At 38.8% G+C, this 15,437-nt stretch overlaps 1 pseudogene across 1 annotated transcript in view; it reads left to right on the top strand.

The window, feature by feature from the left end:
• LOC309862072 (small ribosomal subunit protein uS2-like) overlaps positions 1-11,493 on the top strand; it is a 37,886-nt pseudogene extending 26,393 nt beyond the window's left edge. The window contains exons 3-5 of the transcript in view: positions 4,276-4,416; positions 5,430-5,620; positions 10,558-11,493. The product of the transcript in view is annotated as a small ribosomal subunit protein uS2-like (transcript). The remainder of the gene's footprint in view (positions 1-4,275; positions 4,417-5,429; positions 5,621-10,557) is intronic.
• The last annotated feature ends 3,944 nt before the right edge of the window (positions 11,494-15,437 follow it).

Here is a 15,437-nt window from a genome sequence, read left to right as displayed (position 1 = left end):
AATAAAAATGGACAGCTACAAAGCGCTACTAACATCATTTCACTTTTATTGATGAGTGTGGTTTAACAGCAATTTTTTTATTGAAAAAATATTTGACTCATTAATGAAACCAAACAATTCCTTTGGCTTAAAACAGACAATACAATTAGGATTTCTAATTTTTTTTTTTTTTAATTCTGTGCTCAAGTCTAGCTGAAAAGACATGAACAAACATTCAGTACTTGTAGCTAGCTTGCAAATTCTTATGTCAGGTTTATATGAGCCCTAAAGGTCAGAAAGCAGCAGATGAATGCCTTACAGATGATAACTCTGAACCATAGGAAGCAGCTGCCTAGAGAAAAGCATAAAGGAATCTTGGGCTCTGTCTAGGCTCACTGAGAAAAAGTACCATAATTGATTAGCGATGTCTTCCACAGAGGGTAAAGTGAGAAGACAATAAACAGGCAACATTTCTGTGGTACCTGCACTAGTTTGACCCACTTATTTCACAGATGAAGAAATTGAGGTCCAATAAGATTAAAATCAAATTCAAATTAAATCAAAGATTTCATCACTGCTTGAAGTTAGGCAAGGGTTAAGAATTCAAGCATCTTGTATCCTGGGACATTCTTCTTGCCATTAGATGTGTTTGCTTAGTTACATCTCTTAGAACAGCACTCAAAAATTCTACTCCAAACTTCTGAAAGTAAAAAGTAATGTTTCATTTTCAATATAGCACCTATGTGCATGTTTTCTCCTTTTCATAGACCAAGAGACTTTGTGAAAGGTATGGGCACAAAGCCCTTTCATTTTACAATTGATCTTCTTTGATGATTTGGTCATAAGGAAATAGAATTTCCCATTGCAGAGTCATTTCCATGGTTACCTATTGATTTCCTATAGGAAACATCCTGTTTACACAGCCATCATGTCTTTATTGTGGAGGGTAAATCACTTTCTGAGTTTTTGCTTTATCTGCAACCTGAGGCACGTAAAAATGAGCTCTGCAAAATTACCAGAACAAGATAAATAAAAGATTCATGTGAGTTGGTTTTGCATGAATAAGTGATTAATCCTTTCTTTCAACCTTGTTAAGAGAAAATGCAGAATTAATGTCATTCTATGCAAATAGAAGCCCACTTTCCTGAATTCTGACCTAATTATAGGTATTTGTGAGGGAAAGTATATGTGAAATTTCTTGCAGTTAAAAAAAAAAAAAACCTGCTACTGAAAATCAGAAACCAAACTTTTCTTTGTAAGTCTTAACTGCAGATACACATAGATGGTATCATGATTTACCCTGAAGTTTCTTTCAAAACATCTCATATTTTTAGCATGCCAAAGGTAAATGATTGTAATGGTTCAAAACAGGCCTTACCATTGATTGCCTAATAGGTGAACTCAAGAGTTCATGTCACAACCTTACCAGCCTGAACTGATTATACTCTTGGAGCCAAAACACCCAGGATACCAGTGTCTTGGTGTAGTGAAAAATGAGTGAACCGTTTATTAAATCAGTAGAACACTCAAGAACCCAAAACAACATCAACAAAATGAAATTCCCTCAAGTCAGGAGCAGAAAATTAGAATTCCACTCTGGAGAGATGTGCCTCAGCTCTGTGCCAGACGCTTAGGTCTCTGCCTCCCGTAGGACTTCACCTGCAGGTGGGGACTTTGAACATAAACTCATATCAACCAAATAATTCTATACAAATCACAAAATAAGAATACTTGAAAGAAGAGGTCTCCTTGGACTGGAATATGGTCAACAAAGACTCCTTTTATACGAAATAGAAGTGCATTTTGAGGGGTGCCCCTGAAGAAGCAGTAAGATCTGGATAGGTACAAGTGGAAAATTATAGCAGCTTATAATTAGTGAGTATTTACTATGGGCCAGATATTCCACCAAATCCTTTACACTCACTATCTTATCTCAACTTTGCAACTATCCAGTGCGATGAGTAAGCTATCATCATCTCCTTTTATATGCGAGAAAGCTGAAGTTAAACATCTAGGGTTATAGAACTGATGGCAAAAATTTCATTATAGACTGTCTCCTGAGTTTCCAGTTGTTAACTACACCGTTCCTGGCAGAAGGAAATAAGCAACACAGTGGAAGGGATGCAAATCATACAGCAAGAGGGAGGCAGAGGGTAAATCATTCAGTCAAGAGATGAGTGGCATAGATGGAGTGAGGAAAGGCTAGGCAAACTGCATGACGATGGATTATAGAGATTCTGAATGCTGTTCTTGGTGGAATAAGACATGTGAGAATGAAACTCCAACTGAGAAGGTGCCAATTAATTCAAGGGGCGCTGACCTGTGAGGCAGAGCACGTCTTAATCACCAGAACACTAAATGCTCATTATCCAACCTTTTAATTGGCAGTCTGGAAGAGTTATCAGCAAAGAACGAAGATACTATCATGCTGTTAAGGGAAAAAGAGAGAAGAGGAAAAAAAGGAAAGAAACAATGCTCTGATCTCTCCCACGTAACAACTCAGGTAACAACTCTGTATTTCAGATGTATGTTTTCCTATCTTCCAGGTCCCTGGTGGAGATAAAATGAACAAAAGGAAGAACAGATGGGACTCAAAGCAGAAGTTAGCTGATGAAAGAAAAAGCAAGGCTGGGGGAAGAGTATATAGAGAAGGACAGAGAATTAGAGCAAAGGGTTTTGAAATGTAAGGTTATCTCCGTGGCTGAGCTAAATACAAAACAACTACATTGAGTACTTCGCAATGTTAAGTGGCTTTATCAAGCATTAGGGGACGTTGCTACTCAGGAATAACCATACAGATCTCTCAACAGAAAGGTCACCTGACAGAAGCAGGTCAGCTATAGGTCCTGGAGCAATGTGCATCACTGTTTCATTGCAAAAATGCAGAACAGAGTCAGAGACCACTCCAACATCTACTGGTACAAATGGAAAATGAAACCAGAGACAGTCAAATGAAAGGACGTCATATTGGGAATTAGAAGAGTGGTTTCTCCTGTTCCTGAGGCAGGTAAATGCATTTTCCCAAGGTGACAGGATAAGTGATAAGGTGCCTGGATCATGTTTTCTAACTTAGAACAGTATGCTTTCTTCTATAACCATGAGCTGCAGAATGGGCCACACTTTATTCAAATCCCAGCTCTGCCACTTATTAGATGTATGACCTTAGGCAAGTTATTTCCTCCCTTGCCATCAAGATTGAAAAGAAAAGGGGGAAAAAAGGCAAGATCTTTGCTCTCAAAGAATTAAAGTAAATCTGACACAAATAGATTGAGCAGGTTGAAAAGGAGGAACAAGTGCTCCTTGATTTTCTGCCCAGCATCAGACTCATTGTTGTAATTATAACTTAGAAGGTAAAATGTACTGCCTCAGCAAGGGACAGCCTCCTTCCTCTTCTGCCAGACTGACTCCTGGAGTTGGTCTGATTGTTTAAGGGGAAAGGCAGGAATCAGGACAGTACTTCAATACTGCATAGTATTTATTGATTACTCAGAGCTGTCTACTGTACTTAGAGCTTTATATACATGATCTCCTTCAATCCCCCAATAATCCTGTGGATTATTATCTCAGTTGTACAGATGAGAAAACTGAGCTTCAGAAAGATTAAGTGACTTGCCCAAGTCCTGCTGGAGTAAGCATCTGGCTCTAAGCTACTAGCAAGCTAGGAAGTTCTTATGTGAATCACCACAAAGCTTCAGACTTCCCAGTATATTTACCATGACCAAATTCAGGACTCTCCAGTACAAACAAGAAGGTCCTGCCAGCCCAAACATACTTCTTAACTCCCAGACATCATTGCCATTCCCCACAGAAAAGAATCTTTTATGCCAGTTCAGTAACTTTGTTGTATTCCAACAATTTGCAAGACACTGGGGTGATGTAGCAATTATAAAGCAAATAAATCCTGTCCTCAAGGAAGTTACAGTTTAGCATGAAGTTAACAAGGAAAGAAATAACAGCAGGTTAGGTGACCTTATTCTAAGACATACTTGAGCAGTATAGATGTACAAAGGCTGGAAGCAAGAAAGGAACAGATAAGGAGATACTGAGGGGAGACAGGGAAAGAAGGGAGGAAGGGATGGGAGGGAAGGAAGGAAGGGAAAGGAAAGCACCACCTCCTTGGTGCCCCAAGGGAAGAATAATACTTCTTGATAGCCATTCAGGAAGGAAGGAAGGAAAGAAGGAAGGAAGGGAAAGGAAAGGAAGAAGGAAACAAGAGGTCTTTGGGCACGTATCAGCACACACTGTGCCAGGCTTTGTATAGACTGATCTCTTAATTCTCCTGATACTCCGTCGTAGGTAATAGCACTTTATATCCCTGCTCCAAATCCTGCAGTGATTTTTGATCACACTCAGAATGACCCAGTCTTTTCTCTGTACCACATGGACCCATTTACCATGCCTGGAACTCGTGAAGCTCCTTCAACCTTACACCTTTTGGTACAAGTTATTCTCTCCACTTAAAATACTCCCCACTTAAAATACCCCACTCCCAGGTAGCTACATGGTCTGTTTCTCTCCATCATTTCATTCTAGTCTCTGCTCAAATGTCACTTCCACAGGGAGGTTTTCCCTGACTCCCCTAGTAACCCACCTCCCACCTTTAGTCTCTGTCTTCTTACTCTGTTTTATTTTTTTAAGACATTGACCATTATCTAATCTCTATAATTATTTGTTTACTGTCTGCCTCCCAGACCCTCAACTAGAACATGAGTTCCCTGTGGGCAGTAATACATACATCCCCAGAGTCTAAACAGTGTCTGGTACATAGTGAGTGCTCAAGAAAAATGTTATGAATGAGCTAATGAATCTGTCTTTGTGACCAAAAGAACTGGGGTACTGAGAGTTGAGCTCCTTAACCAGTTCCCACAGATGGACCTACTGATGTCATGGGGCTATTATGAGGCTGACTCCTGCCTCACTTACACCTTTAGCCTGCAAATTCTCTCTGCTGCCAGATCTCCACATAGCTGGCTCCTTTCAGAAAGGTCTTCTGGGATCCCTCTATCTAAAAGTTGCCCCTCACTCCCAGTCACCTTCTACCATGTTACTCTATTTTACATTGTTCATAACACTTACTACTCTGATATTATCTTTAGCTTGTTTCATTTTTATTATCTTCCCTAGTAGAATGGAAGCACCATGAGGACTGAGACCATCTTTTCCTTATTTGCTGGTCCACCCAGAACAGTGAAAGCAGAGATTAGGCATGAAAATCAAACCATTACAGGCATACCTCCTTTTACCATGCTTTGCAGATACTGCACTTTTTACAAATTGAAGTCTTGTGGCAATCTTGCATCAAGCAAGTAAGTCTACACAGCACCATTTTCCACCATTTGCTCACATCATATCTCTATGTCACATTTTGGTAATTCCTCCAATATTTCAAACTTTTTCATTATTACTATATTTGTTATGTTGATCAGTGATCTTTAATGTTACGATTGGAGCCTGAAGATGTGTCTCAATTATCACAATCTCATGATAAAACGTTAATGGTGGAAGAGTTGCTGCTTTTCGGTGAACAAAGAAAGTGGTTTATTGAAATGGAATCTACTGGTGTAGATGCTGTGAAGAATGCTGAAATGACAACAAAAGATTTAGAATATGACATAAATATAGCTGATAAAGCAGCAGCTGGGTTTGAGAGGATTGACTCCAATTTTGAAAGTAGTTCTGTGGATAAATGCTATTTAACAGCTTTGAATGCTACAGAGAAATTGTTTATGAAAGGACAAATCAATCAATGTGGCAATTTCATTGTTGTCTTGTTTTAAGAAATTGCCACAACCACCCAGCCTTTAGCAACAAGCACCCTGATCAGCAGCAGCCATCAACACTGAGGCAAGACCAGCAAAAAGATTAGGACTCACTGAAAGTTCAGATGATTATTAGCATTTTTAGCAATTAAGAATTTTTAAATTGGGGGTGCCTGAGTGTCTCAGTCCATTAAGCATCTGTCTTTGGCTCAGGTCATGATCACAGGGTCATGAGTTCCAGACCCACATTGGGATCCTTGCTCAGAGGTGAGCCTGCTTCTTCCTCTCCCTCAACCTGCCATTCCCCCTGCTTGTGCTCTCTCCCTCTCTGTTAAAGAAATAAAATCTTTAAAAAAAAAAAAAGAAGAAGAAATTTTAAATTAAAGTGTGTACATTGTTTTTTAGATATAACTATCACACATTTAATATATACAGTATAACATAAACATAATTTTTATATGCACTGGGAAACTAAAAAATTTGACCTGTGTTATTACAATATCTGTTTTATTATAATAGTCTGGAACCAAACTCACAATATCTCCGAGGTATGCTTATAAAGGAAAGAGAGTATCTGTAGAGATCTTTTGGCACCATTCCTAGCCCATGATAAGTACTTACTAGCTACTAATTATTTATCTTTTAGGAGTAGAGTTCATGAAATTAGTAATCGTAAAATTTTAATAGGCATAGATCATAGGAAAAGAAACAAAAGGAACAGTATAAACAAAGGTGGCTTATCTTAGATTGTATTCCCAAGGTAGTTTTGCCCCATAAGTCTATGATCTGGGTAAAAATAGTAGAAATTGGCCTCAGTGCAATTACAGGGGTTCTAGAAGATTCTCTCACTCCTTATGGATAAAAATATTGTGTTTTAACCAAGAGCATGGCTTTGGGTACCTTCCTATACAATTCTACATATTTATAAAATATATAAATATTTCAATTTCAGGAATGGCTCCCAATGTGCAATTTAATTTTGCAACTCATTATTTCAAGTGACAAAGGTAGTTATTTTCACTTGTGGCAAACAGTTTGGAAGAATTATGAGTGACTATTGAGCATTGCTAAGAAGCAAAACACCAAACAAAAGCAACAAAACTGGAAATCCATGGCACATAGCCTAAAACATATATAATTTTTAAGAAATATTTATTTATTTAAGAGAGTGTATGCATGCGTCGTTGGCAGAATGGAAGAGACTGAAAGAGAGAGAGAATCCTCAATCAGACTCCCCATGGAGCCCCACACAGGGCTCAATCCTAGGACAAGGAAATCATGATCTGAGCTGAAATCAAGAATCAGACGCTTAACCAACTGGGCCACCAAGGTGCTCCAAAACACATATAATTTTTAATTAATAATTTAAAACAAGAATCGATTCTTCCAGAAGAACTGAAAGAGGTGATAAAAATTAAAGTTCTAATATAGAGAAAAACAAATAAAGTATTCATATAATTTCCAGTTTCCCTCACAACCAACAAAGATCACAGGATAAATTCATCATCCTAGAGTATACCTTTATTTTGGGATTTTGGGGGGCACAACTGCTACTGCCAAAAAACAAAAGCAAAACAAGCAAACAAAGAAAAAACCACCTTGAGTTAAAATACCTATTACATAAATCAAAACCAAAAAACTCTCACGGGCTCCACAACCATTCCTGAAAAAAAAAAAAAAGAAAAAGATGAATAGCTGAAGGATGTTGCAAAGAACAGGGACAGGGAATAAAAAACAACCGCATTCAAACCTTAACTCTGTCGTATCTAAGAACAGAGGAATGGAACAGAAGGGTTGAATATTTGCTGCATACCTATCTCTGTTCTCTATGCTTCTTATTCCGCTTCCCTTCAGAGGGAAAGGTTATGCCCATGATTTATCCTGGGAAGGCAGGCCTCCCAGGAAAGAAGTTAGCTTTCTAAAAAGTTGCATGAAATTTCAGCAATGGCCTATTGCTTCAGGCATTAATCCTGGTCAGTGGTGGCCAGTCTTGGACTCTACTCCCCCTACTATGCCACTCCCCAGCCTGAACACTAATGTGGAAAATCCTGCCAGTGGCTTCCTAGATCATACAGCTGCAATCACAACTCTTAGACTCCAGCCCACTAATCACTTGCAGAGAGAGGCTGGTATCCCCAACCATAAATGCTGAGTTAGCGGCTGCAGCTGGAGCCCACTCTTAATTGTGTTGTATCCTGGCTGGCCACCAACAACAGCAAAGAAGAGCTGATGCTTTCCTAATAATTCATCCTAAAAGCCCCAGATTCCAAGAATGGCAATCTCTTTGCCAGAATCTGATTTCCAGCTATGCTAGATTTCTGTGTGTTGTCCCAGAATCTTACGAAAAGGGAAAAAACCACACCTCTGCTACTCTATGCCGTTGTAAGTTTTCTCCCAGGGATGATATGTGTGCATTCTGGCTATTTGACTCAGTTCCCACAATATCTTTATTGATAATACTTTTCAAGGGAAGAATAGTACTTTTTTTAAAAAAAAAGATTTTATTTATTTGATAGAGAGAGACACAGTGAGAGAGGAACATAAGCAGTGGGAGTGGGAGAGGGAGAAGCAGGCTTCCTACTGAGCGGGGAGCCCGATGCAAGGCTTGATGGGGGGCTGGATCCCAGAACACTGGAATCATAACCCAAGCCAAAGGCAGATGCTTAACAATTGAGCCACCCAGGTGCCCCAAGGGAGGAATAATTCTTCTTTATAGTCATTCAAGAGCTTGGTGAAAAAGAAAAGGAAGGTTAAAATATTTATGTTTACATCTACATTTATATATGGTTTTTTCCATAATTTCTGATGTCTCTCCTCTCTCTCATACCATGAGTCTCTGCAGTAAATACATAAAACATCAATAAGATAAATAAAATAAAATTATATATTTTTGAAATATATTGAAATAAATTATATATTTATTTTTAAAACATGTATATTAAATATATATTATATAAAATATATATATATAAATATATCCATATTTTAAATGTGTTATATATTCATGTATTTATATATACTTACATATTTTAATACATGTATTACATATGAAATATATAATAAATATATTTCTGTGTGATATAAAGTATATATATATAACAATAATGTATTTGTGTATTTTATATATTTATATGTATAAACATATTTCAGTGTTTTTCAAATAAATGGTTTGTAGACTATTTTTCTATTTCTGGGCATTTTGAGGTCTCAGGGTAAAGGCCTCAGCCATCTCTGCGCACAGGCAGCATGTGTATCCTCAAAGCTAGGAGGCTCTTAGGGCACCTATGTGGAGAATGATGGAGTAGGAAGCTTGGAATGCTGAGCAAGGCGGTGTGAGAGTATCTTGTTATAGTAGCAGTAACCAGGGTAGGCTGGGCTGCCTCTGAGACTCAGAGGATCTTTGCAAATAGTCCACGGATGTGTAGCTTCCACTACTCTCCTGAGCTATCTGCTTCTTCCTTGAGATAACCCATTCTGCCCATACCTACACACAGGTACACTTCCTGCAGTGGACTGTATCACTATCAGGAGAATCTGGAATAAGGCCTGTCCTAACATATAAATATGAATTCTTCCTTAGTTTCCTAATTAATACCACACTATCCTTTCCCATCTGTAACTCTGTCCTTAATTCCAGTCCAGCTCAAGCTGCTATTGGGATGCAGTCCTACATGTTCCTCTCTAATCTGGACATAGCTAGTATAAGGAGAGCTAGAATTCTGAACCCGGTTGCTTTCCCATGAAGAACTAGATTTTCCTTTCATCTGTTAGGAGTTGTTACGGGTTGAATTGTGATCCCACCAAAAAGAAGTCCTAATTCCCAGTTCCTCAAAATGTGAACTTATTTGGAAAGAGTCTTTACAGAGGTAATTGAATTAAAATGAGAGCATTAGGGTGGGCCCTAAACCAGTATGACTAGAGATCTTGTTAAAAGAGGAAATTTAGACACAGAGAAGACATACATAGGGGGAAGGCAATACAAAGAGACCCGGGGAGAAAATGGTCATCTATGAGCCAAGGAGAGGGGCCTGGAACAGGGATCCCTACCTAGCAGTTCTCAGGATGACCCAACTATGAGGGTACCTTGATCTTGGACTCCAGTCTCCAGAACAATGAGCCAATACACTTTAGTCCTTTAAGTACCAGTCTGTGGTACTTTGTTACAACAGCCCCAGCAAACTTAAACAGGAGAGGTCCAGAGATTCCAAAACTGAAATGCATGTACCTGAACATCAGATCATTGTAGCCACACAGAGGACACAGTGCACTGCTTGGAGGGCAGCATTCCCATGGTCATATCATGACTCATCCCCAAACTGGGCAGCATGCACTCTGTACAACCTCACACAGTATCCCTGATCAAATCAACTCATAAATAAGAGTCTGACAGTGGGGGCGCCTGGGTGGCTCAGTGGGTTGAGCCTCTGCCTTCGGCTCAGGTCATGATCTCAGAGTCATGGAATCGAGCCCCGCATCGGGCTCCCTGGGAGTCTGCTTCCCCCCTCTCTCTCTCAGCCTACCTCTCTGCCTACTTGTGATCTCTGTCTGTCAAATAAATAAATCTTAAAAAAAAAAAAAAAAGAGTCTGACAGTGCACAGAATGCCTCAATGATGGTTAGGAAACACTTGCTATATGTAGTTAAACATCAGCTTTACATTTAGCTAACTTGCAGGCAAATCAGAGATGATAAAAGAATGGTGTTAGGCAGACACTATTGGGTTTTTACAGGGCTTTTAAAAATAGATAAATTAAGCCCTTCCACACTGCCTAGAGGGAGGTCCATATGGCATTGTTCTGGGTTCCCACTGTCACTTAAAGGGAAACTTTCACAGTGTCTGGAGCCCTTGATGTCCTGCAAGGGAAGGAGGAGGATGTTCTCAAATCCCTTGCAGCAGAAACCCACGTAGGTCACCAACCTTGACTTCCAAATGGAATAGTACATCTACAAAAGGAAAACTGATGGAAGCTACCTCATAAATCCCAAGAGAACCTGAGAGAAACTTTTGCTGGCAGCTCACACCTTGTTGCCATTGAAAACTCGGTTGATGTCAGTGTCACATCGTCTAGGAATAGTGGCTAGTGAGCTGTGCTGAAGTGTACTACTGCTACTGGGGCCACTCTCATTGCTGGTTCACTCCCGGAACTATCACTAACCAGATCCAGGGAACCTTCCAGGAGCCAAGACTTCTGGTGGTTACTGATCTTATGATGGACCACCAGCTTCTCACAGAAGCTTCTTATGTTAATCTGCCTACCATTTCTCTGTGTAACATACTATCCTCTGTGCTATGCAGACATTGTCATCCCTTGCAATAACAAAGGAGATCATTCAGTGGGTCTGACATAGTGGATGCTGGCTGAGAAGTTCTACACATGCGTTGCACCATTTCCTGTAAACACCCATGGGAAGTCATGCCCAACCTCAACTTTTACATAGAACCTGAAAAGACTGAGAAGGAAGAACAGTTTGCTACTGAAAGACTGTGACCAAGGAGGAATTTCAGGGTGAATGTACTGCTCCAGTTTCCAAGTTCACTGCTATTCAACCTGAAGCCTCAGGCTGGTCTGAAGGTGTGCCTCTGTGCCATTCAGCAGTTCCCTACTGAAGACTGGAGTGCTCACCCTGCCACCAAAGACTGATTTGCAGTCCCCACTATTCAGGCCACTGAATGGGTGGCAGCAGACACTGAGAGGTCTCTTAAGCTACTGTTCCACAAACTCAAACAAAATGGAAATAAGGTTGCTGGAATATAAAGTTTCTAAAAGTTGCAAAATATATATATATATATATATATATATATTTTATATATATATATATCTCTTAAGGTTCATGGTATATGGGAGTGTTTTTTAATACAAAATTACAAAACCAGAGAATTCATCTGTGGGTGTTAGCTTATCAGGATACTCATCTGAATATGAGCTGCCCATTTTCAGACATTTATCTGAATATGAATGTTTTCATTGTCTTTGGAGAGCTGGGCTTCCCACATATTTCCCATTGGTCATTGGTCCATTAGGCTCAGTTCTTCAGGTGAAAAAATGGGTGCAAGGTGAGTAGAAGTGGGTGACTCTAGGTATTGTACTTGAATATTCAGGTAACTGGAATATAGCACTGTTTTATGATAATAAGATTCAGATGACCTAATAATTTAAGTTATCCCCAAAGTGGAATGGATTTCCTCTTTCAGCCTTCCTGGCACAGGGATAGGCAGCAGAAGATTGGATCGCTCTGCCCATCGACTTCCATAATAATACTTACTGGGTATTAGGCAATGTCCTGGGTACTGAAATACAAAGGACAGTCACAGTCCTATTGATCTGTTCTCAAAGTGTTTATACTGTAGTAGAAGATGCAAGATAGACACACAGAAAATACAGGATAGAAAGTTATTAGTGTCACAAAAAAAATATAGCTGAAGTACCACAGGAGTTCAAGAAGGAAGATATGGTGGAAATGATGATATTTAAGCCACATAAATAGCATTAACAGGCAGAGAAAATGGCATAAAGAAAAGACAGAGAGGAGAAGGTGAGGAATGACCAGAGTATAGGTCTTATTTGGGAGAATTAAGGAAATATGGCTGAAAAGGTCATCTATATGTCAACTACAGAGGATTTAAATTACTAGGGTAGGAATATAAGTTTTATTCTGAAGATCAACAGGAGCCACTTAAAGATGGTGACATTTCAGCGATGTTGTCAGAGAAATTCCAGAGGTAAGAGGCCACCTTTCCAGATGACTTCTTATAGCTCTCCTCACTCTCAGATCTTCTCTGTCTAGATTTATGTTTCAGGAGATATAATCCTCCAAAGCAGACATGGACAACAGTGGTTGAGTTAAGGTTTGGGGTATGGGGAAGCTACTAAATGGTTCTGAAAGCACTGGCTGTATCATAGGTGATCACAGAGAGAGCCAAGTTCAAGCAACTAAAGGGAACAGCAGACCCAAGCCATATGGGCTCTTCCCTTTCTGGTGATTCTTTGAGGCAAAAAGTCAGTTCAGTGATGTCATCAGCTTGTCTTTTCACAAATGACATTTTTTTTTTTTTTAAGTAGGCTCCATGCCCAATGTGGAAGCCCAGTGTGGGGCTTGAACTCACAACCCTGAGATCAAGCCCTGAGCTGAGATCAAGAGTCAGATGCTTAACCAACTGAGCCACTCAGGTGCCCCACAAATGACAGTTAATCAACAGTTAAGTGTCATTTTTTCTTCTTTGTCTCACTCCTTGACACATAATTGGTAGTCCCTCCCAATATTTGAGGATCTCATAAAATAGCTGTAGGTAAAATAACCTACATAACAACCTAAAATAGCCTGGGATGGAAGGAAAAACCTAAACTCTAGGCATCTTTGGCTTGATTCAAACCATTTATAGTGAACTTTAGCCAAGTGAAGCACTACTTGCAGAGCAACTAGAAAGGACTTGTAGGATCCACTGAACTGGAATTTGCAGCACTGAGCGGATCCTGCAAAAATGTGATTACAAAACTACAAAGCTTGACCAAAGAAATGCTCATGTGTTTCAGGATTTTGTATCTAAAATCACCTCAGTCTGAAATCCCCTTTCTTTACTACCATAGGAATTGACAAACTGTATTGCTCTACTTACACAATTTTGCACCTAAATATTATGATCAACTTGAAGTGTGGTTTCTAGAAATTTATCAGGAAGAAACAGGACTATGCAAAGATGCATGCAGAAGGCTAGTCACTGCAGCGTTGCCTGCATTTTTTTTCCCTTCAAATTTTATTTATTTATTCATTTAAGTAATCTCTACACCCAATGTGGGACACAAACTCATGAGATCAAGATTGGCATGCTTTTCCAACTGAGCCAGCCAGGCACCCCCAGCAATCCCTAAATTAGTGAAAGACTGGAAACAATATAAATATCTATTAGGAGAGGGATGCTTAAGTGAAAGAGAGTAATACAACAAACTACCACTCACCCCATAAAAAGAAGACATTAGATGTACAAACTGTCTTTGACTTACACTTTTTCAACCTTACAAAAAAAGGGTGAAAGCAATAAACATTCAATAGAAACCCTACTTCAGTAGAAACTCTGAATCTTTTCAATTTTGATCTTTTCTCAGGCTAACAATATGCAGTATGAGACTCTTTCATAATCCTGGGTAGCAGCAGCAAGCTGCAGCTCCCAGTCAGCACCTGATTCTGAAGGTAAACAACCAATACATTTACAACCACTCTGTCTTTCACTTTCAGTACGGTATGCCCTAACTTACGCAAGACATTCAATACTTTATTATAAAATAAGCTTTGTGTTAGATGATTTTGCCCACCCACAGGCTAATGGAACTTCTCTGAGCACATTTAAAGTAGGTTAAGCTAAGTTATGGTGTTCAACAGATCAAAGGTATTAAGTACACTTTCAAAATATATTTTCAATTTATGATGGCTTCGTCAGGATGTAACTCCAACATAAGTGGAGGAAATGTACCAACAAGAAAAGATGTCTATGTGTTGCTGTCCATGGGTCTCTTAAATATTGCCAAGAAAAAGAATTAGAATGCAAATAGCATATGACCCAATTTTTAAATATATATGTGTATATATGTATATGTAAGATATCTATCTATATAGCCACGTAGAAACTGTGATATATAGATATATATGAAAAAATATATATGTTTGAAAAACCTAAAAATTGTGAACCAAGTTAATGATAAGTATCTCTGGAAAATTTAGATTGTGGAGAATCCTTCATTTTCAAGTTTGTGCACTTCTGAATGGATTGGGTTTTGTTACAAGGAGGATGTATTACTTTTGTGATTACAAAAAGTATGTTTCCATCAGAAAACATAGAAAAAAGACCACAATGCTTCATTAAGTTTTCCAGATTTGATTATTATTATATCAGAGACAATTTTAACATTTTTTAAATTGTGCTGAAAATAACAGTGTGGTATAAAATAAGCCATGTGGTTTAGTGGAAAAAACACTGAACTTGAAGTCCAAAGACTTCAGTTGAGTCTGAGCTCTCCATTTTTCCTCTCCAAGCCTTAGCTTTCCCAATAAATAAAATAAGTAGCTATATTTACTGACTCTCAAAGTCCTGTCTGATACTAACATTTTATTATCATAACTGAAAATAAACATACCAGGATTCAATCCTCCCTTATGAGAAATGACCTACAATGAGCCATGTAATACTGCCATAATCAATCCAAAGATAGGTGGGACCAATCCCGCTACACTTTTGGAAGAGCAAGATTATATCACAGAATAAATTCCTATCCTACATCCTCAAGTCACAGCACATTCTACTTCATTTAGCAAGGAATATGAGGGAAAAGAGAAAAAGTCATTCCTACAGACCTACCGTCAGATTTTTTGCCAATTATTCTGTGATCATTTCCACCCCAAGACTTATTTACTCATTCACTTAGCATTTTTTAGACATGAAACTGAGGCCAGAGATGTAGAGATACCTGCAGAAAGTCTGACAACTAATTAGTAGAAGATGTGGGACTACAAACATTTAATCATATCTAGACTGAGTATAGTATTCTTTAGACCTTCCAACTGCAGGCTAAATACATATTGTCATAAGCACAAAACAATGCTTCAAACTTCCCCCATAGCCCTCACCTGATGAGTCTCTGTACTACCTCTAATAGTTCCATTTATTTCCCTGAAACTGTAACACATTACAAGGGAAAGACTCTTGAAG

The sequence above is a fragment of the Mustela nivalis genome (genome assembly GCF_964662115.1).
Source record: "Mustela nivalis genome assembly, chromosome: 1".
NCBI lineage: Eukaryota > Metazoa > Chordata > Mammalia > Carnivora > Mustelidae > Mustela > Mustela nivalis.
This window is presented reverse-complemented; position numbering and strand designations above follow the sequence as displayed.